Source organism: Fundulus heteroclitus, unplaced genomic scaffold (genome assembly GCF_011125445.2).
Source record: "Fundulus heteroclitus isolate FHET01 unplaced genomic scaffold, MU-UCD_Fhet_4.1 scaffold_703, whole genome shotgun sequence".
NCBI lineage: Eukaryota > Metazoa > Chordata > Actinopteri > Cyprinodontiformes > Fundulidae > Fundulus > Fundulus heteroclitus.
The window spans coordinates 486-26,350 of record NW_023397147.1 but is presented as its reverse complement, the minus strand read 5'-3'; the positions used below and the strand labels follow the sequence as shown (position 1 = coordinate 26,350).

Sequence of the window (25,865 nt, the reverse complement as noted above, 5' to 3'; positions counted from 1 at the left end):
TCACAAACCAGTCCAGTTGAAAGAAGTTTAGATATACAAGATTTTTGATTTAAATAGATGAGGGAAAACTGTGCTTTGAACAAACCTGTATGGAACTAAATATGAATTGCTTTTCTGAGGGTTTTCTATTCATTTATTTTATTTATTTTTTTGCTTGGAATTTGAATGCAACTAATGAGAAATTTTGAAAAGCGTCAAAATATTAGAAGGCCACGTTACACGCGTCATCAGTTACGAAATCATCTGATGTTATTAGTTATGCTGAGCTGAGGCGATCCTCAGAGGGACAGTATAACCTGAGAAGGACAATAGATATGATAAACAAATCTGACCATGATTTAAACATCTGAATGTTTTATGGCGACGCTGGGTCTGTGTGTTCTGGCCTGGGGCACGAAAACTATGTCAGAGGGGGAAAAAATAAAATAAAGCCAGCTTCTGAAGGGTTAAATTCTAATTCTAATCTTGGTTTGTTTTGGGTAGCCTTCTCAATGTGCTGAATTATGGGGAAAACTCTTATCATTTATAGAGAAACACTAGAAGCTCAAAAACTAAAAGGGAACAATCATTGCTTTAAAGTTTCACCCTTGACCAATTAAGATTGAAAAGTTATATATGAATAAAAGTATTACTAACAGTAAATACACATGGTCAAAGGACCAGAAGGATATCAAAAAGGTTTGTAATAAGTCAAAAACCTATGCCATATTGGAAAAGACATAATTGTGCTCCTTGGAAAACAATTTTGTTTTAGTTTTTTTTGTTTTCTTTCTTTTGGAGGTGTTTTGAACAGAGTTCCAAAGGAAAGGGGAAGAATAGAAACCTTCCCAGGATCAGAAAAAAAAGGGAAAAACATCACGTTAAAGGGACACTAAGGGGACCAGGGTTTTAACTGCATGCTATTAACACTCTTGTTTTCCTCTGAGTTATTGCTTTCAGATTAAAGTAGACGCCACCTTTTCTGCCAACAGGAGACTCTGAAAAGACAGTGCTAGCAGTGCGGTAAGGAGTTATAATCAGATTTGGCCACTAAATTATACTTAGTTTTAACCAAGTTATGCCATATCTTCCAGCAGGAAAGGTGGTGTCTTGAAAATGTTTGTTGCTTTCTGCTATTAACAGCTCTATCTTTCTGCTTCTTTTTCTTTGCAAAGAAACCTGGTCAATATGATAGGATTGTGCTAACATAGAGATTTAGTCTCATTTTAGACATTCTCAGATGCGAGAGAATGCAGAAACAGTGCCGCAGTGCCATGGGGCTGATCCTTGGGACAAGGACTAAAGGTGATGTCATTGACTTCAGCTTGATCCAGTTTTGAGTTTTATTTTGTCAGAGACAAAGTTTGATTTAATTTTTATCCTTTTGTTTCTTTTATGTTTGTCATGTTAGAGGGAACACTGTAGTTAAAATGTTTGTGACTGTTTTGCTGTAATTTCTTTTCAACCTATGGAGCGTTTTCTTTGGCAAAAAATGCTGGCAGAATTCATTCTGTTTGCAGGCGTGAGGACTGGAGGATGGACTGTTGATGAGAAGGAGAATGTTGGGCTGCTGAATTTAGACATTGGACTGGAAAAGGACATTGAAGGACTATGACTGAGGCATCGGACAACCTTTGACAACAAACACAGATGAGTTCTGCAGACACGACTTCATGCATTTCACTTCAGATTTTGTTGTACACAATTAAAACAAAACACACATTACGAAACACATTAAGATTATGTAAAGGTGAAAATTTTTAAAGAAGCACCTTGATGGAATCATGGAGCAACTTAATAAATTAAGTGGGTATTATATCAACAGTTAAATAAATAAATGAATTAATTAGTTTCATTTAATGAACATCTTAGAGTAAGCTGATTTCTGCCAATCCGGCAGGCTTCAATAAAACGCAAAGAAAAGGTTACTGGCTAAAATGGATAATGTTGCAATAAAATTAGCATAATGACACATCCTACTAACTAACATGGGTAAATTTAGGATTAAAGCATCAGTGTAAAATGGGTACAATATTTATGGAGATTTAATATCTTTCAACTAGAACACAAATAACTCAATAGTCTTTTTAACCAGTTAAACATCCTAAGGGAAAAAACACAACACTGAGTTTAGCAAACCTTTAACCTGACAGCTTTTAGATCAGGATAATTTAATGGTTATCGTCTTACATACAAAAAAATAAGTAAGATTAATTTAATTAGATTAAATTATGGGGACATTTTGGATCTGGTCAGGATGGTTGGGGGGCTGTGATGATAAAAGGGTAACAGCTTGAAGGTGATATCAATGAATGAAGGTTTTCTCTGAGGAACATTAAAGCAGCAAAGACACCCCACATTGGAACTCCTGTTTTGAACGGGACATAAGGTGAGATCCTTACAATGAGAGACATTCCACACAGGGCGGTGTGGAGACCCCTGGGGCATGGCACCCAGGGACGAGCTGCTGTGGACTTGACACAGCTGGTGGAACCAGAGAGACGACGAGGTGGTCCCACAGGTTACCTGACACCTAAGGGTTCTGGGTTTTCAGGGTTGCTGAAAACAGAAAGCTTCAGAGAACCTTAACCTTTCCTGACCAGGCACTCAGAATACATAGATCATAGATCAGATTGCAGAGGCCTAGACAAATAGGAACGCAGAGACGCGTTCACCCAAGAACTTCTTAATAAAAGTCCTTAATCCTCAGTTTAAGAAAATAAATAATCACATGTATGGTTTACTTTATTTTAGGATTAATTTGGGAACTAATTCTGATTTGCTTAAGTAGCTTTAGTTGTTCTACAATGTTAGAGCGTTTTCAAAAGCTCCTGTTCTCTCTCATTGCTTTGTTTGTAGAACCATGGCGTCCTTGAACAGTAACAGCATGGTATAAATATTTTGTCTTTTCTGTGCAGAACAGCACCTCGCTTTCTTTAAAAAAAAAAAAAAAAAAAGAGGGAGAGAGGGAAAAGGCTTTCACATGGAAAGTCTTTCTTTTTCTCAGTTGGGTTTTCAAAATAAATGGGAAATGTCATGAAACGAATATATTGATGAAATTATGTTGCAGAGAACTTCAACTGTCAGACAACAACAGTTAAGACACACATTGAAAGCATTCTGTTGAGAATTATTATGAATTTACTGCAGATACATTTGAACTTAAAGATTACTCCTTTAACTAATAATTAAATTGCAGAATTCTGAAAGCTAAATAATTGTGCACAGAAATATCTTGAATGTGAAAGTGCTTGGAGAATGTTTAATAAATGACACATGAAAGGGTTTTTTTTTATAAGAACACTAATTACACCTTGTTTCTGTTCTCTAGTGGGAACAAGGACTCGTGTCTGCAGACCATCTTCACAAAGTGTTTTATTAGAGAGAAATGCAAAATAAAATGCTCAGTGCCCATCCAGAACTGAACGCTTATTACCATCCAGCTCAATCGTCCAGCTTGAGAGGAGGAACCAAGAAGAGGACTGGGGATGAAGAAGCCAGAGAACTCTGATTCCTTATTCTTCAACGGGAGGAGTTGCCTGAAGAGACCCTAAGCGCGATTAGATTATTTTCTGCCTTGTGCCTGAATGGCCTGAAGGCTTCCTTAACTTTGCGTTCTTGACGTTTAGGACTCTTCTCATATATTGTGTTGCTGTTTGTTTAACTGCTCTGTTCCACTGACTCACATGTTTGATTTTTTGTGTTATGAGATCTACACTTTAATGTTACATCATGTTGATCAATATGGTTTTATGGGGTAAAAAATGGAAACTGTTTGCTTCAGACACACAAGGATCTATGGTTTATGCACCTTTTGATTTGATATAGGAAGAACCAGGATCGGATTGGCTCTAAAGATCCTTTTAATATTAGCTGGTAATGTTAACACTTAGATTCAATACAGGGTTTTCAGGCTCAGATTGGCCGAGAGCAGATCTCCCTGGGAGGGGGCCTTGCAGTTTTTACTGCCCCATAGGGGTAGCGTTTTCTGGAGGTTCCCCTGCACGCACTGAACCTCTCCTGCCTTTGCTCCTGGTGTTATAAGTTTGGAGTGGTGGATTATTGTCCATCGTAGGGGTGAGTGGAGAAAGGAGTAGGAGGGTATTCAGGGTGGGTAAAGAGTAGACGGATTCGACCTTGGTTAATGAACAGGGTTTAGCTTACCATAGTCTAATGTAATTTTAAAATAATGTGCGCATAGGTACCTAAAACAGGCCTTACCTAATTAGATGAATCCTAAATTGTGGACAAAAGCTAAATCTTTGATCTTGTGTGTTAAAGCTCTATGAAGCATTCATGTTGATCTGTATTAAAAGTTCCAGCACTACCCGGTTCCAACACGGGAACCCTTTGGGTCCCACTTTACGAGGTTACAGAAATGGTTCCTCTGTGCTTTGTTCACATTTTCAAGTGATGGGTCATCTTGTTTTGTCTTGATGCTGACGACGCCATCATCAAAAAAAAAAAAAAAAAAAGAGAGGAATGTTATAAGAATTATTATTCTGAAGTCACTATGGCCTCACACCACTCGGACAGAGGAGGCCTGGAGACCTGATGTCTGTGTATAAGATCCACTGTTTTCTGATTGCAAGGCCAAATGCTGCAGCTGCTGAGGGATACTGATTGTTTACGATAGACTGTCTTTGTTTTGTCTCATGGGAAGGCCACGGTGCAGTATTAGGGGAAGCCCGAAAGTGAGACAGACAGAGACAGGGCAGACAGAGACTGCAGCGGAACCGTGGGGTGCGATTACTTTCCAACTATGTGAATCTCTGCTGTGTTTCTCAATAAAAGTGCTGGAACGTTATACCACCGTCTCGTCATTTAGTAAAGATGGGAACTCAGTTACTATTGTTTAATATTCCATCCAAAACTCCCACAACAATCGTAGAACAAAATAATTCTCCAAAATTTTCGATCATTCAACATCAGAAATTGTTTCTCTCTCAAATAGGTTAAATTAATCTCAATAATTTTTTATGTTTATTTTGTAGAAATTTAATTCTCTGTGGCCATTTTTTTTTTACTTTCTCTAATCAACAATGGCTGTAATACAATTTTGTTTTGTAAATGACAAAAACAAAGTTAAAGTTCTTTGCTCAATCATTTGAAAGTCCTAATAGTCATAATTATTTGATGCTGAATTTGATGCTACAAATGATAATTATTCCCTTATTTGTGAAACTGATACCAAAGTATAACTTCACAAGAGCTCAATATACCTTATTTTAACACAGGGGGAAGAAAGCGTTTTTTTTGGAATTCTCATAAAATTCTACTTTATTTTCGCAATTTTATGACTTTATTCTCGGAATTTCCAAAACATTAACATAAAAAAACCCACTACTCCCCCCAACCTGCCAAATAGGGGTTCGCCAGTCTCTGGCAATGTTATTTTAGGGATCACAATTCGCTATGTTTGGGAATCCCTGTGCTAGTGCATAAAGCTACTAGTGGCTACTGTGTGTTGCGCTGCTTGTGGCAGTGAAGGAAAACTAGAGACGACAGTCCAGTGTTGCCTACTTAGTGACTGCCTTTCAACCAATCCTCAACACGGTCTCACAGGCACAGGCAGCTGCTGTGAGTCCCATCTTACATCCCTCAGAACTGTCTCACAGGAACAGGCAGCTGCCTGAAAGCCCTGCATGCAGTCAGAGCAAAAACAGCAGAGAGGAGACTTGCTTCATTTTCACATTACAAATGTGTAACGCATGGTAATTCTACATGGATTTGAAGAGCCCTAGGCCTTTGAGTGGCAATGGAAAAGGGGTTTATATAATGTGTTTCAACTGATGAATTGAACAACTGGATTAAATATGCTTTTCAATGATATTCAAATGTATTGAATAGCACTGTATATTTAGTATATATTAAAGATGGAACTTCTGCTTTACAAAAATAGAAAAAAATACTGGCTGTTTAAAATCAAACCATAAAAATTAAAATAATGCATAATATACACCCGAGACAATTTTGGCAAATTACACAGTGGATATATTTTAACATTCTACCCCAGATATATTTCTGTTGTTGAATGCAGCTACAGCAGTGCTTAGTCCTGAAGGGTTGTGCAGCCAGAAATAACAAAACTCCTGCCTAAAATGTCATTGTGCAGTCAGGGGGGACAAATGGCATTAAGGGAAATTATATGTCATAACACATAGCATGAATTCTGTTATCTGATGGGGCGCTGGGGGTGCTCCAGTGCAGTGCTGATGGCTGGGAAACCCATGTAGTTACAAAAGGAGTGACAGAGAACCGGACCCATCAGGTGACCTGAAAAAGACAGTTTAAATACAGTGAAAAACATCAGTGGACAGAAATTATTATAAAAACATACAGCACTTAATGTTAACAAGTGTTTTTATACAAGCTGTTTTGTGTGTTTGTCTGTATTGAAAGACACTGCAAAATACAATGTTAAATTTTTGGGTGATGTAAATTTCTAAAAAAATAACCATCCAATTACAGCAATTTATCAGCAATTTTAATTTCCTAATCAATAAATTATATTAGACAGTATCATAGTTTTTAACACTTCCTAATACAGCAATAAATAATGACACCTAGTGGTTCAAATCGAAGCAACACATACACAACAACTGCTGCTGTGAAACACCACTGAATTTTTACTTACACAGGATAGATATATGATGTCTTCTGTTCTATTTCTGGTCTGCTTCTCTTACTGGCTTCCATGTTTGCAGACTGCTGCTCTTTTACCAAGATAAAATACCAAATGCTGTACTCTGATTTGGGAACTTTGGGAACTCTCATATGATTGGCTCAAGAACCAGGAAGTAAGCTCTGAAGTTGTTCTGGACCGTAACAGTAATTTTGAAAGGAGAAAAACTTGACTAAGACTCTGCTGATGGAGAGGACCACTTGTTTATAGGGAATGTTACTTCCATCCATGAGAATGATTTTTGTAAATTTTACAGTAAATTTATTATTGCTCCTTTAAGTCTGTTGGTGGTGGCCAGCATGAGAAAAAAAATGTTTGTAACGCTGCGTTATGTAGTGCCTGTCCCGACGGAACTTTTTTTGCAGGATACATCTTGGACCCGTGGCAGAAATGGTCCACGGTGTGCCTCTCAATTCTGTTGAGGACGTCGAAGATGTCTACTTATTCGGATTTACGATACTTGGATTCCTCTTTTTTGGCCTCGGAGGATATTTAATGTATCAACACCTTCAAAAGCTGCTGGCGGTCAATATGGCCTTGATGAGACTGCCAGCGGCAGTCAACGCGATCACGAGGTCGTTGAATGAACAAAACGGACGGCTTGATAAGCTGACCGCGGTTGTGGTACACAGAGGTGAGATGGGATAAAACCTGGAAGTGTGAACGTTACTAGCCCATCGATTGGATTATTGGAATATTGGATCCTGAAGCCAGCGGCGAAAAGACTCTAAGGCTGACAGAAAAGTTGGTTTCAGCTTGTTCTCATAACAAATTCAGTTTTTTCAAATCAGACTCCCCACTGTTGTGCAATTATACACTGTTTAAAGTTATTTAATGTTTCATAAATAACTCTCTGTCTGTTAAGTATTGTCTGGTGATGATCAGCTCTTAAGCTGATATCAAGACAACGGTTGAAAGGGATGAATTCGAGCACTAGCGATCTTTTAACAGCAAAACCTGCACACACATAGAATAAAGGAGTGACAGCTTCTTTTCAAGTTCAAGAATTTAATAACAGAAATAAAATGAACATCCAGAGAGCATCACTATGTAATGCTGTTTACCTGAATTAACACAATATTTCGATTAAGAAACCCTCTCTACTAGGCTAGTGAAACTTAACTAAACTACTAAGCAAAATGAAGATAAAAAGAAGCTAAGCTAAGGAACTATTTACATGCAAAACAAAACAAAAGACAAACAAAAGTGGTTGATCATAATCAGAATACTTCAGTGAATCCTGGTTCACTGCAGATCTGATTAACAAAAACATGGAATGGAGTTAAAACATTTGCCATATATTTCAATCCATTCACAATGCAAAGTCCAAGTTGAACAAAACATTATTTGTTAAAATAATATTCTGAGGACCGGTTTGTCCTGTAAAATCATTTAAACCCTTACGACCGAGTTTGTTAATGCGATTCTCCCTCCGGGCGCATGGGGTCGCTGCAGCAACTCGGTAGCTAAGAGGTTATGACATAAAGTTGCCGAAATTGCCTTGAAAACCGGCATTAATATACCATATTGATGCGGGAATAAGGCTTATAACACCATCGGAGGATGGCAGAGCAGAACAGTTACGCTTTACGCTTTAAAACGGACTCCTTTTTAGGGGTCCGAAACCGGATGTTAGCAAGGCTAATAGCAGTTTGGCTAGCGCGAGCTACCGGTTAGCTCTTTGTTCTAAACACCACGGTTTACAAACATTTTCCCAATAAACCTTTTTCTTCACCCTCAGACCGCTGCCCAAACCTGTCCTTTTCAGTTCTGTTCAGTTTGGCCATTCACGGAAGGGGCGTTGAAAGAGAAGTTGTTGGTTAGCGCTAGCGGGCTAGCGATTGGCTCTTGGCAGCTAGCGTTAGCCTTGCAGCAGCATGTGGCTAACGGCGTGGTCGGGTCGGAGGCCTGGTCCTCCAGGCAGACTCTGACCCCGGTTGCAGTCACAATTTAAGAAGATCTCTCCTCGGCATGGGGACGTTGCTTCTGTGCCGGCTTTTCAGCTCTGCGTTGCCTGGAACCAGCTCCGTCTGTGGTGCGCTGAGAAAGCAGAACAAAGCTGGCATAGACGGATTCCTTCACTTCGGCATCTGTTTTAAGCAGAAGTTAGAGACTTATCTTTGAATCGGGTGGCAGTTTCTCCCTATGCCAGGGAGGAACTGAGTTTCAGAAAGGCTCTTTCCCTTCTGCTCGCGGCCTCTTCCAGGCCCCATGGATGGTTCCGGGAGGCCTTCAGTCACATGGCTCCCCCCTCTCCTTGAGAGCTGTAGTGGAGCTGAACAGGTCTGCAGAAGAAGCTGAAGTGATCTGGGCTCTTTGTCTGTGCTGTATCTTATCTGTTAGGAGGGCTCACAGCTGACCTCCTGCTGGGAGAAAGGGCCGTCCAAGCCTTGAGAGTCTCGTGTTACGGGCAGAGTGGAATTCCTTTGTGACCCTTCCACTGTTCAGAATTCATTCTGAGATCAATTATTTTGATGATCCTGGCGGTAATATCACAACACCACTATCAAATTCTCCCTGAGTTGTTATGGCGACATCGCACAAATCCCCTGCCCCCCCACCTTCCTTGCTGACATCTGTGGAGGCGTCAAGCTGGAGCTGCGAAGTGATAGACTTTCCATCAAGGACACTTGCTTGCCGGAGGGACGGCCCTTATGGACATACAGATTTCCACACAACATGCACCCAGACACAAATATGCTCACAAATACAGATAACTTTACCCGACCAGCACTCAAATGTTTACCTTTCTGCATATATGTGTCTCGTCATTGCTTGTGCTTTTCGTGCAAATGAGGTTTTTTGTCGGATGCTTCACATTTTGTGTGGAAACACAAATTGTGCAGCGCCTGTCTTTTTTATCTCCCTCCACTCCCTCAGTGTTAATCTTTCTTCAACAGATTCAAGGGCAGCGCCTGGGGACCCCGTGTAAAGCGGGGTCTGGGGCAGTTTGGAGGAACGCACCTAACGGCTTGCGCTCATGTAGGAGCGGCCGACTGGCTGCGTTCCTGGCAACGCAAGGCCTCAGTTAATCGTTCCCCCAAAATGTTTGTTAAGTGTATGTGATGGACGGTTGTACTGGAACTGAATTTTCGATTGCAGTGCAAATTGCAGTTGACCAATAAAATTGATTGATTGATTGATATAATAATGTAATAAAATCGGGATTCAAAATGTAAAAAAACATAATTGAAACCGCATTATCAACGCAAAATGCAATAAAATCCAAAATGCATTTTGTAAAAGACAGCGCGAGAGAAAAGTTAAGCAGTGGTAAAAGCACACAAATGTGCAGCATACACACCCCATTTCACTCAGCTGGAATTTCACATAAATTATGTCATTGTGTATTTTATGTTATTTTTCTATTTCTATTTTATTTGTTTTGTTTGTTTTTTCACCAATACAAAATTAAACTTGGTAAATAAACTTGGTAAATGAAACACAACCAGTAGTTATTATTCAACCAAGCATTAGTCGATGACCAAGTCATCGACTAATGCTGGGGGATTAGAAAGTACATTGTAGCTTTAATGGACAAACTTGCCACTAATGGCAATTTTTTTGTCCGCTGAAGAAAATCATGAATGAGTTTAGCATTTACTGAACACGTGGTGGACCTGCAGGGGATGATTCAAAGCCTCTTCCCAGAGGGCAGCAGAGAGAACAGTCCATGGTGGGGTTATGGGGGTCACTGATCATTGAGGTCGTCTGTGTTGTGCACCCCCAGGAATTTGGTGCTGATGACCACCTCCACAGCTGAGCTGTTGAGCAGTGGAGGGTGGCGAGGCCGGTTCTTCCTGAGGTTGATGATGATCTCCTTTGTCTTCTCCACGTTCAGGATCAAGCTGCTGTCTCTGCACCAGCCCACCAGCTGCTCCACCTCCTCTCTGTAGTCCTGGTCGTTGTCTCTGATGAGGCCCACCACCGTTGTGTCGTCTGCAAACTTCATGATGTGATTGGTGGTGAACCTGGGGACGCAGTCATGTGTCAGTGTGAACAGCAAGGGGTTCAGGGCGCAGCCCTGAGGGGAGCCTGTGCTGAGCGTGATGACATCAGAGGTGTTCTGTCCCACCCGTACTGACTGAGGCCTGTTGGTGAGGTAGTCTAGCAGCCAGTTGCGAAGGGGTGTGCTGAAGCCCAGATGTTCCAGTTTTCCTACCACATGCTGTGGGATGATGGTGTTGAACCCTGAACTGAAGTCCAGGAACAGCATCCGCACATGGGCAGTGTTCTCCTCCAGGTGTGCCAGGCTTAGGTGAAAAGCGGAGGAGATAGCATCCTCAGTGGAGCGGTTCCGCCAGTAGACACACTGGAACAGGTCGAATGTTGGGAGGAGTCTGGAGACGATGTCTTCTTTTACCAGCCTTACAAAGCACTTCATCATGATCGGAGTCAGTGCAATAGGCCGGTAGTCATTAAATGAGGTGACTTGAGGTTTCTTTGGCATCGGAATGATGAAGGCAGACTTAAAGCATGCTGGCTCTGTGGCTTGGTCCAGCGAGGTGTTAAAAATGTCTGTGAAAACACCAGCCCACTGACCTGCACATTCCCTGAACACCCGCCCAGGTATGTTGTCAGTGCCTGGGGCCTTCCGCGGGTTGACTGTTCGCAGAGTCTTCAACACGTTGACTATGTCAAGGCCGAGTGCCTCCTCTTCCTGATGGGGAACAACTTTCCCTGCTGGAGTGCTGTTTAGTGCCTCAAACCTCCCAAAAAAGTAATTTAGTAAGTTAAGGAAGTCAGCATCAGCTGCACCCACCTAGGGGGAGGGTGTGTCGTAGTCTGTGATCGCCCGTATGCCTTGCCACATGCTCCTGGTGTTGCTGGCTTTGTGGAAAAGATCCTGGATTTTCCAACTGTGGATCCCTTTCACTAACCTGATGGTACGGTTCAAGTTGGCTCTCGCTGCCCTCAGTGCCTCCTTGTCGCCAGACTTGAAGGCTGAGTTCTGTGCGCTTAGCGTTTGTTGAACCTCTTCAGTCATCCAGGGTCATTGGTGGCCCGGGTGATGATGTTCTTAGTGGTGATGATGTCGTGGATGTAGGCTGACACAGTCATGGCATACTCATCAATGTTGATCTTGTTGCTGCAGCTTTGAACATGTCCCAGTAAGAGCACTCAAAACAGTCCTGGAGTGCCTCAATGGCCCCCTCAGTCCACACCCTCACCTGCTTCACTGTGGGTTTTGCTGTTATCAGCAGGGGCTTGTATGCAGGAATTAGCATTACAGATAGGTGGCTTGAAGAGCCGAGATGGGGGTGCGGGGCTTCTCTGAATGTGTCTTTTATATTGGTGTAAACTAAGTCCAGAGTGTTCTCTCCCCGAGTTGGAAAATCCATGTGTTGGTTGAAATGAAGAACAGTCTTCATATTGGTCTGGGAAAAATCCCCAGCAATGATGAAAACACCCTCCGTGTGTCATAGTCTCAGTCATAGTCCAATACAGAACACTCATAGCCTCTTTAGTATTAGCGCTGGTGCTAACAGCAGTGATGCTAACAACAGTAAACTCCCTGGGCAGGTATAAAGGTCTGCAGTTAACAGTCAAATGCTCGATGTCCGGAGAGCAGTATCTGCCGACAGATCTAGCATTTTTACTCCAGTTGTTTGCTGATGTAAACACACAGCCCACCCCCTCGGGATTTACCACTTAGTCCGCTGTTTCTGGATTGTTAATGTAAAATTTTAATCACACATTTTACCACCCATTCGCCGGTTCGTCCCAATGGCAGAAAGTGTGGAAATTGTAGGAATTTGCCACAATAAATGTAGGCAACAGTACGCTCAATTACGAAGGCTAAAACGTCCACGGAGAGCCAGCGTGGCCGCCGCCAACCTCACAGTATGTGCACAATACACCCAAGTATGTGGGAGCCTTTAAGCAGCCGGTGCCCGGAGTATGCGCTAGCAACAATAAACCTAGTAAATTAATTCAATCTAAAAGTTAAGGTTATTTTGCAATTTTGATCAATCTTGACATAGAACGAGCAGTGCTTTGGTGGGATGCTGTGTCGCATTGCACTTGATTCAGGTGCGCATAATTAAAGTCACACGTAATTTAGGTGCATACTTTTAAGGGGCATGTTGAGGTACTTGTAACTTTGGGGGAGTCAGCTCAGACCCCTTATTCCTCCTCGTCCCTCTAAATGAGACCTTTACAGTCTTTATTTAGACATATTTCCAACTGTTTATTCTTGCGGGCATCGCACCAATGTAAAAAAGAAAGTACACCCACCTCAATACGGCAGGATAAATTATGCTGGGACCTGACAATCCGCTTCCAAATAGCATTTTTTTTCTACTGTCATTAGGAATCAATGAGGCATAAAACTTGAAAAGCTATGTCTATACTCATTGTATCTGGGATTACAATACATAACTAATTTTCAATTAGATTTTTTTTATATAACGCCAATTCATGAAACATGTCATCTCAAGGCACTTTCCGAAGTCAAATTAATAAATCAGATTATACAGATTGGGTCAGAATATACAGATTAGTCAAATAAAATCCTATATAAGGGAACCCAGTTGATTGCATCAAAGTCTTGACAAGCAGCATTCACTCCACCTGAAGAAGTTTAGAGCTACAGGGACGTCTGTGTCATCCATGGCTTTGCAGCAATCCCTCATACCGAGCAAGCATGAAGCGACAGTGGAAAGAAAAACTCCCCATTAACGGGAAGGAAAAACCTTCAGCAGAACCAGGCTCAGTATGAACAGTCATCTGCCTCGATCGACTGGGGGTTAGAGAAGACAGAGGAGATACACAACAAGAGAGACAAACAAGCACAAATGCACACATTGATCCAGTAATCTGTTCTACATTAGATGGTAATAGCGGGTGATCTGTCTTCCCTGGATGTTGACACAGCTAACAGAACACCAGACCAGGTGTACCTACTATGACGAAAAAAAGAGAGAGAACAAAAAGTTAAAAGCTGAAATGACAACAAGCAATGCAAATTGGATAACAGTAGAACTTAGTAGAGTGAGAAAAATAGACCCTGATGTCATCCAGTAGCCTAAGCCTATAGCAGCATAACTATAGAGATAGATCAGGGTAACATAAGCCACTCTAACTACAAGCTTTGTCAAAAAGGAAAGTTTTAAGTTTAGTCTTACAAGTAGACATGGTGTCTGCCTCACGGACCAAAACCTGATAACTAACGGATCTGCCTCCCATTAAGATAAGATAAGATAAGATAGTCTTTATTGATCTCACAATGGAGAAATTCACTCGTCACATCGGCTCATACAAGAAGGTGCAGAGTAGGGAAGGTGCGTTCAGTTATATACAGTGAATCTTCATATATACAATGGATCAGAAAGAATACCAAAAAATACAAAAAAGGAAATAGGAATGGGCATATGATGTCTCATTTACATTCTTAGTGGTCTATATATATATATATATATATATATATATATATATATATATATATATATATATATATATATATATATATATATAAACAAACATATCTATATACTTAAATATATACATATATCTATGCGCCTACTTACATACGCACCTACGCGTATGTATGTGCATATACATTGTATACATTTGTACATACATACATACATACATGTGGGCTGACTTATGTTCAGGTGGTGATAGCAGCACAAGTCACTACATCAGGATTATTGCACGGGTTGTAGGACAGTGTATTAAATAGATTATTGCACCTTGGTTATTGCACATTAATTGTTACAGTTATGGTCACAGTTGCAGTTACAGTGCAGCATTGTAAAATCTTATAGCAGCAGGAATAAATGACCTGCGGTAGCGCTCCTTTTTACAGACAGGATGTCTAAGTCTTGCACTGAAGGAGCTGCTCAGCTCCTCTACAGTCTGGTGCAGGGGGTGGAAGGTGTTGTCCATGATGGATGTGAACTTGGACAACACCCTCCTCTCAGCCACTTCCTCCACAGAGTCCAGAGGGCAGCCCAGGACAGAAGTGACCTTCCTCACCAGCTTGTTCAGTCTCTTTCTGTCCCGCTCTGCACTGCCAGGAGCCCAGCAGACAACAGCGTAGAGGAGGGCTGAGGCCACCACAGAGTCATAGAAGGTTTTAAGCAGAGGCCGGCTCACTCCAAAGGACCTCAGCCTCCTCAGGAGGTGGAGCCGGCTCTGGCCCTTCTTATACAGGGCGTCGGTGTTATGTGTCCAGTCCAGCTTATTGTTGACGTGAACATCCAGGTATTTGAAACTCTTCACAATTTCTATGTCCTGCCCCTGGATGTTCACAGGTGAGTGAGGTGGGGGTCTTCTCCTGAAGTCGATCACCATCTCCTTGGTCTTACTGGTGTTTAAGCACAGATGGTTCTTCTCACACCAGTCCACAAAGTCCATGATGACCGACCGGTACTCCAGCTCGTTAACCTCAGACACACAGCCCACAATGGCCGAGTCATCAGAGAACTTCTGAAGGTGGCAGCTGTCCGTGTTGTAGGTGAAGTCCGAGGTGTAGAGGGTGAAGAGAAACGGAGACAGAACGGTGCCCTGGGGGGCCCCGGTGCTGCAGAGTGCCACCTCTGACTGACAGCCGTGCAGCCGCACGTACTGAGGGCGGTCAGTGAGGTAGTCCATGGTCCAGTCAGCCAGATGTTTGTCCACCCCAGCGTCCTCCAGCTTCCCCCTCAGTAGCACCGGTCTGATGGTGTTGAAAGCGCTGGAGAAGTCAAAGAACATGACTCTCACAGCGCTCCCGGTGGTCTCCAGGTGGGTTAGCGCCCGCTGCAGCAGGTAGATGATGGCATCCTCTACTCCGATGTTGGGCTGGTAGGCGAACTGCAGCGGGTCCAGGGTGGGGCTCACCACAGTGCGCAGGTGAGCTAGGATGAGGCGCTCCATGGTCTTCATCAGGTGGGAGGTCAGGGAGACTGGTCTGAAGTCGGCCGGTTCCCTGGCGTGCGGCGTTTTGGGAACCGGTACCACACAGGAGGTCTTCCACAGGGTGGGCACCACCCCCAAGCTGAGGCTCAGGTTGTAGATGTAGCTGAGGACCTCACAGAGCTCATCTGCACAGGTCCTCAGCAGCCTGGGGGGGATGCCGTCTGGTCCTGAGGCTTTCCTTTGTTTCAGCCTCGTCAGCTGTCCTCTCACCTGCATTGGTGTGACTGTGAGGGGGGAGGAAGGTAGGGCTGAAGGTGTGGATGTTCAGTCGTTGATCGGAGTGGCGGTGGGGGGGGATGGTAGGTCTCTGGAGCGCTGGTGGTTGGAGACATGTGGAGAGTTGAGGGCAAGGAGGGGGCCAGTGTGGGGGGAGTCGAACCGAGTGAAGAATGAGTTCAACTCATCTGCAGTCTTGGTGTCTCCATCTGCAGCCCTGCTGGTCCTCTGCCCGAAGCCGGAGATGTTCTTCAGACATCTCCACACATCCCTGACGTTGTTCTGTGCCAGCTGCTCCTCCATCTTCTTCCCATAATCCTTCTTTGCTGCCCTGATCTTCCACTGGAGCTCCCGCTGGACTCTACGCTGCTCCTCTCTGTCCCCTGAGTAGAAAGCCCTCTTCTTCTGGTTCAGGAGGACTTTCAGCTCAGGGGTCACCCAGCGGGGGTTGTTTGGAAAGCATCGTAGCCGTCGTGTAGGCACGATGCTCTCCACACAGAAGTTCATGTAGTCAGTGATGCATTCAGTCAGGCTGTTGATGTCCTCTCCATGAGAGCTTTGAAACATGCTCCAGTCTGTGGTTCTGAAACAGTCCTTCAGTCTCTCACTGGCTTCGTCTGACCAAACTTTCACTGACTTCTTCTGTGCCTTTTGTCTCCTCACCAGTGGAATGTAATGGGGGAGCAGATAGACGAGGTTGTGGTCTGAGCGTCCCAGAGGGGGGAGGGGGGCAGAGGTGTAAGCGTCCTTAACGTTAGCATAAATAAGGTCCAGCGTTTTATTGTCCCTTGTTTTACACGTGACGTACTGGGTGAGCGTGGGGAGGGTGGAACGGAGAGAGGCATGGTTGAAATCCCCTGTGATCAGCAGGAGAGCGCGGGGGTGCTGTGTTTGCAGATTGTTTACAGCGGCGTGGATCCGCTCACACGTGGCGGCGGCGTCCGCGGAGGGAGGGATGTAAACACAGAGCATGATCACGTGGCCGAACTCTCTCGGCAAGTAATAAGGTCTTAAGCTCACTGCGAGAAGTTCAACATCCGAGCAGCATATCTGTTGCTTCACGTGAACATGCGCCGCGTTACACCACCTCTCATTCACAAACACCGCCAGCCCTCCCCCTCTCTTTTTTCCGCTCCCCGCAAAAGTTCTGTCCGCGCGGATAAGTTTAAAGCCGTCCGTGGAGATCACTGAGTCCGGGACAGATCCATCTAACCACGTCTCCGTGAAGCACATAATACTAGCGTCTCTGTACTTACTCTGGAAACGGGTTAGTGCTGTGAGTTCCTCGGTCTTGTTCCGTAAAGATCTAACGTTTCCAGTGACAACCGATGGTAAATAACCTTTCCTCCGCTTCGTCCTCCCGCCCCGACATCCTCTCCGCCTCCTCCGTATTTCTGCGGGGATGTATAGTTTCTCAGCGTGGTGATGAACGGGGCCGCAGTGCGAGGAGTCACGTAGTCCGAGAAGCTGGTTCCTCGTGTAGATCAAGGGACGCTCGGAGTTGCGGACAAAGGGATCCCCACTCGCGGCATCGAAATGTGCCGAAAGCAACAAAAATACAATCAATAGAGTCCCAAAAGTTGGTTTCTTCAGGGCATCCAGGCTCAGAACACCCGATGCGGCATTCAAAAATATACATGCAATCCAGAAAACACAATAAAAAGGAGAAAGTAGGAAAAGAAGGGACACCGCCGATGTGACTGGCTGCTGCCTGCGCAGCGCCATCTTAGTAACCACCAGTAGACCTGCAGTCTGAGAGCGAAGTGCTCAGTTGTCTGCATTGTTCATGGCTTTGCAGCAATCCCTCATACTGAGCAAGCATGAAGCGACAGTGGAGAGGAAAACTCTTCTTTAAAGGGAAGGAAAAACCTCCAGCAGAACCAGGCTCAGTGTGAACGGTGATCTGCCTTGACCGACTGGGGGTTAGAGAAGACAGAGCAGATACACAAAAAGGGAAACAAAAAAGCACAGTTCATCAATGGAGTGGATCAGTGGATCAATGAACAGTGTTCATTGATCCAGGAATCTTTTCTAAATAAAAGCACTATTTCCAATAGGCCTTTAACACTATTAGTGGGTTGAAAACTAAGCAGAAAGTAATCATTCCGTTCACTCGGACAACAAGCAAAACATCTGCTTGAACAACAATTTCAAACCTTTGGCACGGGTATTTAAGCACTTGAGAGCCTTAATAGAGGAGATATAATGTATGGTCAGGGCGGAGACTTAGATGACAAAAACCTGTCACTGTGAAAAGTGACAAAAAAATTCAGAAACTAATAGTCTAGAAGCACATGGAGCTCAAAACAGGGAAGAAAAAAAATCAGCAGCTGGATCATGCGTAAAGACGCAGCATGAGGCGCAAAGCATGCTTCAAGTGTCGCAGCTGAAGGGAAAGTCAGACCATAGGAAGGCATGATGAAAGTAAGCCACAGTCACAAATGAGGTTACAGGCCTATATTGATAAACAAACCTGTAGATTAAAGATGATCGGGGGTGTTTTCATTCCCTTGATGTGAATTTTTTTAATAATCAACTACAATATTTTATTATGAGGGTCAGGGGAGATAAGATTGTGTTTGGTTGTTGAGCTGTTTTGTAAGACCTTCTGCTTGCAAATACAGATGCACCGATCGGATACCTGGATCGGATATCAGCTCAGATATTGACTTATTTGCTGGATTGGATTTCAGATGATCAATGCTGATCCAGCATTCCGATCTAGTCATTTCTTTTTTATTAATATCATACACAGCAATAGTTACGGCAATTTTGTCACTTCAACTCTATGTTTACAACGGCGCTTACACAGAGCACCCACAGCAGCTAAGATGTGATTTAAGGGGACCTTTAAAAACAGAAAGTGAATCAATAATTTTAAAATCAATCCGAATGTGAACCAGTAGCCAATGAATCCATCCATCCATAATTTTCCGCTTATCCGGGGTCAGGTCGCGGGGGTAGCAGCTTCAGTAGGGAGGCCCAGATGTCCCTCTTCCCAGCCACTTGGGCCAGCTCCTCCAGGGGAATCCTAAGGCGTTCCCAGGCCAGCCGAGAAACATAGTCCCTCAAGCGTGTCCTGGGTCTTCCCCTGGGCCTCCTCCCGGTGGGACGTGCCCGGAACACCTCACCAAGAGGTGTCCAGGAGGCATCCTAACCAGATGCCTGAGCCACCTCAACTGGCTCCTCTCGACGTGGAGGAGCAGCAGCTCTACTCTGAGTCCTTCCCGGATGACTGAGCTCCTCACCCTATATCTAAGGGAGAGCCCAGACACACTACGGAGAAAACTCATTTTGGCCGCTTGTATCCGGGATCTCGTTCCTTCGGTCACGACCCAAAGCTCATGACCATAGATGAGGGTAGGAACGTAGATAGACCGGTAAATCGAGAGCTTCGCCTTTTGGCTCAGCTCTCTCTTCACCACAACAGATCGATAAAGCGCCCGCTTCACAGCAGACGCCGCACCATTCCACCTGTCGATCTCCCGCTCCATCTTCCCCTCATTCCTGAACAAGACCCCAAGATACTTAAACTCCTCCACTAGGGGTAGCACATCCTCCCCAACCCGAAGGAGGCACTCTACCATTTTCCGGTTCAAGACCATGGTCTCGGATTTGGAGGCACTGATTTTCATCCTAGCCGCTTCGCACCCGGCTGCAAACCGCTCTAGTGAGAGCTGTAGATCACGCCCTGATGAAGCCAATAGGACCATGTCATCCGCGAATAGCAGAGACGCAATCCTAAGGCCACCAAAACGGATCCCTTCAACACCTTGGCTGTGCCAAGAAATTCTGTCCATAAAAGTTATGAATAGAATCGGTGAGTCAGCAGCAAACCTCATCTTCACTGTTATTTTTATATTCTCCTCACAGTAGCCTCTGACTCATGTGAGGAGGACAAAGCCAGTCAGCGTAAATCGATTCACACTTGCAGAAACGGACCCAGACCAGAACCAACGCACCTCTGCCCTTGTTTTTGTTTTTTCCGCACGAAGTGCAAAATGTTTACTGTTGTTTTATGGAAATCATCAACTCTGCTAATGTCAGAGTTCTTATTTTGAATAAAGCTTGGTGCGAGTAAATGCACGTCATGGTCGCATTATTTGATATTCAGCCCATATAAACGGTACTTTTGGAATACTTTTCTTTTAATCCGAACACATCCGGGAAAGTTACATACCTAAATGAGCTCCTGTCATTAACCAGCTAACAAGCTAACAGCCCCATTAGACGAGCTACCAGACTGACGTTCAGGCGGTACCTGAAGCTCGACTTCGGCCGCGCAGGTCTCTGCTCACAGCCCCGAGCCAAGCACTGTTCGCTTTTCCTCACTTTGAAAATGAACAAACGTAGGGCTGGACAATATAGAAAAAAGCTTATCGATAAAGAAAAATGCATATTGATCGATATCGATAATTATTGAAAATATTTAAAACCATATTTTACGTGCAGCTCTGCCTGGACATTTTATGATATTGCTAAATGATTTAATTTTAATAAAGAACACAAACACAGAATTCCAATTAAATCTTTATTTAACCAACTTTTTTAACCATAACAGATTTTGTTTTAAAGAAAAATAATCTAAGAGACCTGAGTTATGTTATTAAATACTGACAAAGAATAAACTAAAGTGACCAGAAAAGTGACCAAAATAAATGTACCAAATAAATAAATAAAATAGCCTATTTAGGTGGGAATAGTACACTAGTTACTCCTCAGGTTTCATTCCCTTTCTATATAGTCAATTGAGGGGCTGACGCAGGGCTTAGGTCCGAGGTTGTGGCGTGGGAAGACGCAGACTGCAGTTAATTTTGCACTGATTCCCTGCACTCGTTGCACAATTGAGGGAGCGCTGTTAGAGAAAAACTTGTGTCCCGAAACTTTATATCGCAGATCAAGAGTGGCGAGTAATTGTTTGAAGCCAGGTTTTTCAACTGCAGACAACAGCAGCATATCCATCACTATGAAGCATGTTACTGCATGTGTGATGTCCTTATGTCGCCTGGACGCTTTGTCATTTTAACACAAAAAAGGGAGCCCAGTTTAGCTACTATACCTGCTTTGTTTTGGAAGAACTTCCCGCACAGCTCGCGCTGCTGCGGGTGTGAGCGGCTGAGGTGATGAAACAGGTTGGTTGCATTACCAGACTTTGTTTTTACCGGTTCCCTGCAAATATTACCGTGTTTATTTTGCTCTGCATACAGTCAGCTCATAGACATTATATACGTAGACGCCTCATTGGATGCAGGTTTGCACGTCAACGTCACCGCCATATTGTATGTGACAGAAAGTAGTGAACCTCTATGTTCCCTGTATATGTTTTAAGTATTTACATTGAAATATATAGATTGAGCTTATATATACTTGTAAGAAAATATATAGATTAATTGATAGAGATTGGCAGAACTACGTAAAAGGATTAGGGCCATTAAAAAAAAAAAGTCTATCCAATTCTGACTTTTTTCTTTTATCAATTCTGAGATTAAAGTCAGAATTGAATAGAGTTTTTTTAATGGCCCATGTTTTTAGATATGGATGTGCATATATATATTTTGAAGTATTATAAATAGGTGTGTGTTTATATATAACTATATGTCCAGATTATTTATTTTTATATAAATATAACTCAATTGGTCAAAGTAGACATTGTGGTTCTCATTATTTCATAAAACCGTGTGAACCTTTTAAGATCTGGTATAGACACAGATTAGGAACAGACTTTTTTGGGGAGTATTAAAGAGATAAAATTATTAATATGAGAAAAAAGTCATAGGAGAATAAAGTAAAAAAGACAAAAGTGGTAATATTTTTAGAAAAAACATTAAATTTTGAGAATTAAGGGGGCACATTTCCAGAATATTCACAGTTTATTCTGTTTTAGTCCTGGAGTAATAGGACCAGGTTAGATAATTTTAATTATTTTTATTCTTTACGAGAATAAAGTCAGGAGAATGAAGCCACAGGGATATGAAAACAAATTTGTAATATTACAAAAATAAAAATATTACGAATAGAAAATATATTCTAAAATTAAAGTCCCTCTGATACTGTTTAAGTGACTGAGTCTAATTGCAGATTTGCCACATTCAACATGGCAGACGCTCTGACGCATCCGCAGCATAGGCAGAACCCGCCCAACGAGGCGTCTACGTATACGTCTACGAGTCAGCCAGCATTTCTTCTTCTTCTTCCTCCTCCTCCTGTTTTTCTTCTTGAGATTATTGGCGGTTAGCGAACATCTTTTCAGTTTGCATTACAGCCACCAACTGATGAGTGTTCGTCAGCCAGCATTGACGACTGCCTGCATGAGATAAACAGCTCTATGACAATTATTTTCAACAGCTGAGCCACATCAGAGGGATCAAAGAGCCGCAGGTTGCCGACCCCTGCACTAGAGGGTGACACGGGAGTGGATTTTTACTTCTGTCCCATCCCACTCCCACAGAAAAAAAGTGTGTCCTGTCCCAATCCTGGGCCAGAGTAAAAAATAAAGCCTTGTCCCATCCCACTCCTGGTAAAATTACTCCCTCTCCCATTCAGAATGACTCTGCCCCCCCCCCCCCCCCCCCCCCTCATTTTTGTTGTCTTCATTAAGTTTTCTGGCAATACATTGAACCTGAATTTCTATAAAGGTCCTGTTTTTAGCTGTAGTAAAGGCCTGTTAAAGTAAAAGGAATAATAATAAAAAAATAATAAAACTAACAAACAAGGAAATAAACCATGCCTATCTTAGCTGAATAAACAAAATGTAAAATATTGCCTTTTATTTATTTATTAAGTAATAGTTTCCTTTGAACTTTACTTTTATGTTTCAAATGGCTAAAACTGAAGAAAAATGCACCTAGCAAGAGATTTATAAAGGCATTACTTTCACAATTTAGATAATATACCTTAATGTTTCAAAACCACGCTTTTGTAAAAGAAAAAGTTTAATATAATACAAGGATATTAGTATTTGTCCATTTGCAAGAAAATATCCACAAACTAATCAGGATTTACTATAGGACATCATTAAACACATTCTTGGATAATGAGTCAAGGAAACACGTTTTACAAGCAGCATACTGGGCGTTTAACACCGTGACATTCAACTCTTGTGAAGTTTGATAATATTTGCGACTTTCCTGAACGTGGGCTAAAAACAGAAGCACTGTTGGCTTTTGGGTTGTGTAGTTCTTTTGACTCGCATTATAGTTTAGGCTTCTTTGGGGAAAAAAAATACAAAATGGCGGCCTCGATCCTAGATTTTTTATTTTCTATTTTATTTTATTTTTTGGCATTGATCCTAGTTTACTGAACCTCATATTGGTTAGCTCCCGCTCCCATCTGCTCCCGTTGATATTTAATCCTGTACCATCCCAATCACGTGATTTACTAACGTTGACTCCCATCCCGGGGGATTCTTATGGCAATCACGTGACCCGTGGGATTCCCGAAAAAATGTCAGCCTCTAGAATGCACCTCTTTAGAAGTGACGTTGGAAGGGGGTCGAGGGAGCTGGAGGAGAGGTTCCTCTTCTGAACGATGAAGAGGAGTTTGAATTGAGCAACCTCAGCAAAACCTTTGAGGGTTGGACTAACATAGGGAGAACAGGGAGAAGTGCTGGGTGGAGGGTTTGATAGGGTCAAAACAATGTTTTGTCTGATTATATCAACCTTGATTCTGAAGACGTTGATGAAGTGGTTGCAATCATCATTTAGTGTGAAATGTTTAATATGAGCAACTTTAGACAAACTGTATAGTTGAACACATTAGGCTCACTATTTGTTAGGAAACTGGTCAGTTTTCTCTCTTGCTCACCGTTAATGCATAATAAAAACTTTATGAAAGTTGTAAAGTTTTCACAAAGTAATGAAATATGAATACAACAATTTTTTAGCCACCTATAAGGGGAGCCTTATTTTATTTAAGGAACTGCTATATTATATAGGGGTATAGTTTTTATTTGCACTTTGATTTTATTTCATTTTAAAGTTATTTTTTTGTATGTTATTTTTTGGATCATAAAGCGCACCAGATTATGAGGCGCACTAAATATTTTCCCCAATTGTGTAATATCACTACGCCCCTTCACGTACACAGCTCTATCCGTCTCTGTCGGGAGGACTGTTTCTAACATGGCCAAAATAAGCATAACTTTTTTTATTTAATTAATTTACTAGGTTTATTGTTGCTTGTGCATACTCCGGGCACGGGTTGTCTAACGACTCCCACATACGCGGGCCAGAAAAGGACTATCAATACACTATCAGGATGGACGCTTGGTGCATATAACCTTATTTTATTTTGATCAAAGGGTGTTTTTTTTTTGTTGGGTCTTTTTCTATAAGCATACAACGTGGCTATATACCTTTAAGTATTTCAATTTAGTTTCCCTGCGACAGACTGGCGACCTGTCCAGGGTGTGCCCCGCCTCTCGCCCAGTGAATGCTGGAGATATGCAATAGCACCCCCCGCGACCCCATGAGGGATTAAGTGGGTCAGAAAATGGATGGATGGATATTTCAATTTATTGTAACCTGTGTATTTCCCGTTTTGCAATTATCCTTCTTAATTCTTATTCTATCCAGACCTCCATGGCTACCATACCTGACTACAATGGGTGATGTCTCTTCAGATATAGAAGGCCTCGTGGAAACCATGGATCATTCAAGCTGACTCACAGAGCAGTTTACTCACCTCATCCATAAGATACTTGCAAGACTACAAAAACACACAATCTGCTTATACCGATTTATATAAATATATACATGTTCACATTGACCCACAACACACGCATGTTCACTTAAATTACTAAAAACCATTGCCCCTCCCCAGTTATAGTAATTAATTAGTACTAATATTACTTTATTAATTGTAGTGCTCATAGGAAATGCTACCAGTGTGGAGAGACACATTCGTGCCTTAAACTTAATTTGTATTGTGTAAATACAAGTATATAATAAAAAAGAAAATTTAATTTGATAACATTTATTCCTATTTTTTTAATCAATGATCAGGAAATGTTCCTGGATTTAATTTCAGAAATCTGTTCACTTAAGATAATCAGTTCCTTTTGAGGAAGAGGGTTTTTAGAGTGGTAACATATTGTATTTAAAGTGTGTATTGTTCATTTTGTGCAGCTATCCAAGAATCTTTTCACTCATTTAATTAAGAACCAACTGTAGGTGTTCAGGAGTGATCAACTACTCTGTACAACATTAATCTTTAACCTTCAGTTATCCACATGCAGGCAATAAATCAACAATGAAAGAAACCTCACCTGTTCTGATAAAGATGAAAGCAGTGTAAGCACCAAATAGCGCTGTGTAGGTGAACTGAAACACTGTGGCAAACCAGAAAATATTTAATCAAATGCTTATTTTTTCATGTTTGGGGATGCTAACAATAAACGCAGAGCAATCTGCAAATATCAATATAAAAGAAGTAATCTCTCACCTGCTGAGAGGAAGATCCCTGATAGTGTCCCCTGTCTGAACCTCAGCAACTCTATGACATGGTGGAAATGAGCTGGAATAGAGGCCACAGAAAACATTCACAAATGTAGCAAAAATCAGGAGTTTTGATGTGCAGCAAAGACAACAGCTGTAGGAATAAATCCAGCCCATCCATCTAAAATGCTGCTGCTATGCCAACTTAGAATTAGTAATTTCTTATGTTCTTCTCAAAGGATATAAACACTTTTTTCTTTTGCACTAAGACTCTTTAATATGCACCCACATAAGGTTGCTTAGAGGTATTTTGGTTAATTATCATAATCAAATTGAGAGGTAATCTTACTATGGTAAAATAATGTGTATAATAAGGCACAAAATAGTTTGTTTACAGGTATGAATTGTTTTTAGGAAGGGCAATATAATACAAAATAATATGTTAAACTTTACATACTGGAAGATTAAAGGTATTGAATACCAGGAACATTTACTTGACAGAACTGAGTTTATCACTTTTGCCAAATTAAATATGCAATATGGCATTAGTAAAAATAAATTCTTAGAATATGAACAAATCAAATCTATAATTAGAAATAAATTTAACAATATTGAAGGTGGTTTACAAATCCCAACTAATATATTAG

General features: G+C 42.1%; 1 long non-coding RNA gene across 1 annotated transcript; it reads right to left on the bottom strand.

The window, feature by feature from the left end:
* Positions 1 to 5,889: 5,889 nt before the first annotated feature.
* LOC118561689 lies at positions 5,890 to 25,512 on the bottom strand. Its single transcript, XR_004930232.1, has 3 exons — positions 25,226 to 25,512; positions 25,050 to 25,112; positions 5,890 to 6,255 (listed from the first exon to the last, which is right to left on the bottom strand). It is a non-coding gene; the product is annotated as an uncharacterized LOC118561689 (long non-coding RNA).
* Positions 25,513 to 25,865: the final 353 nt, after the last annotated feature.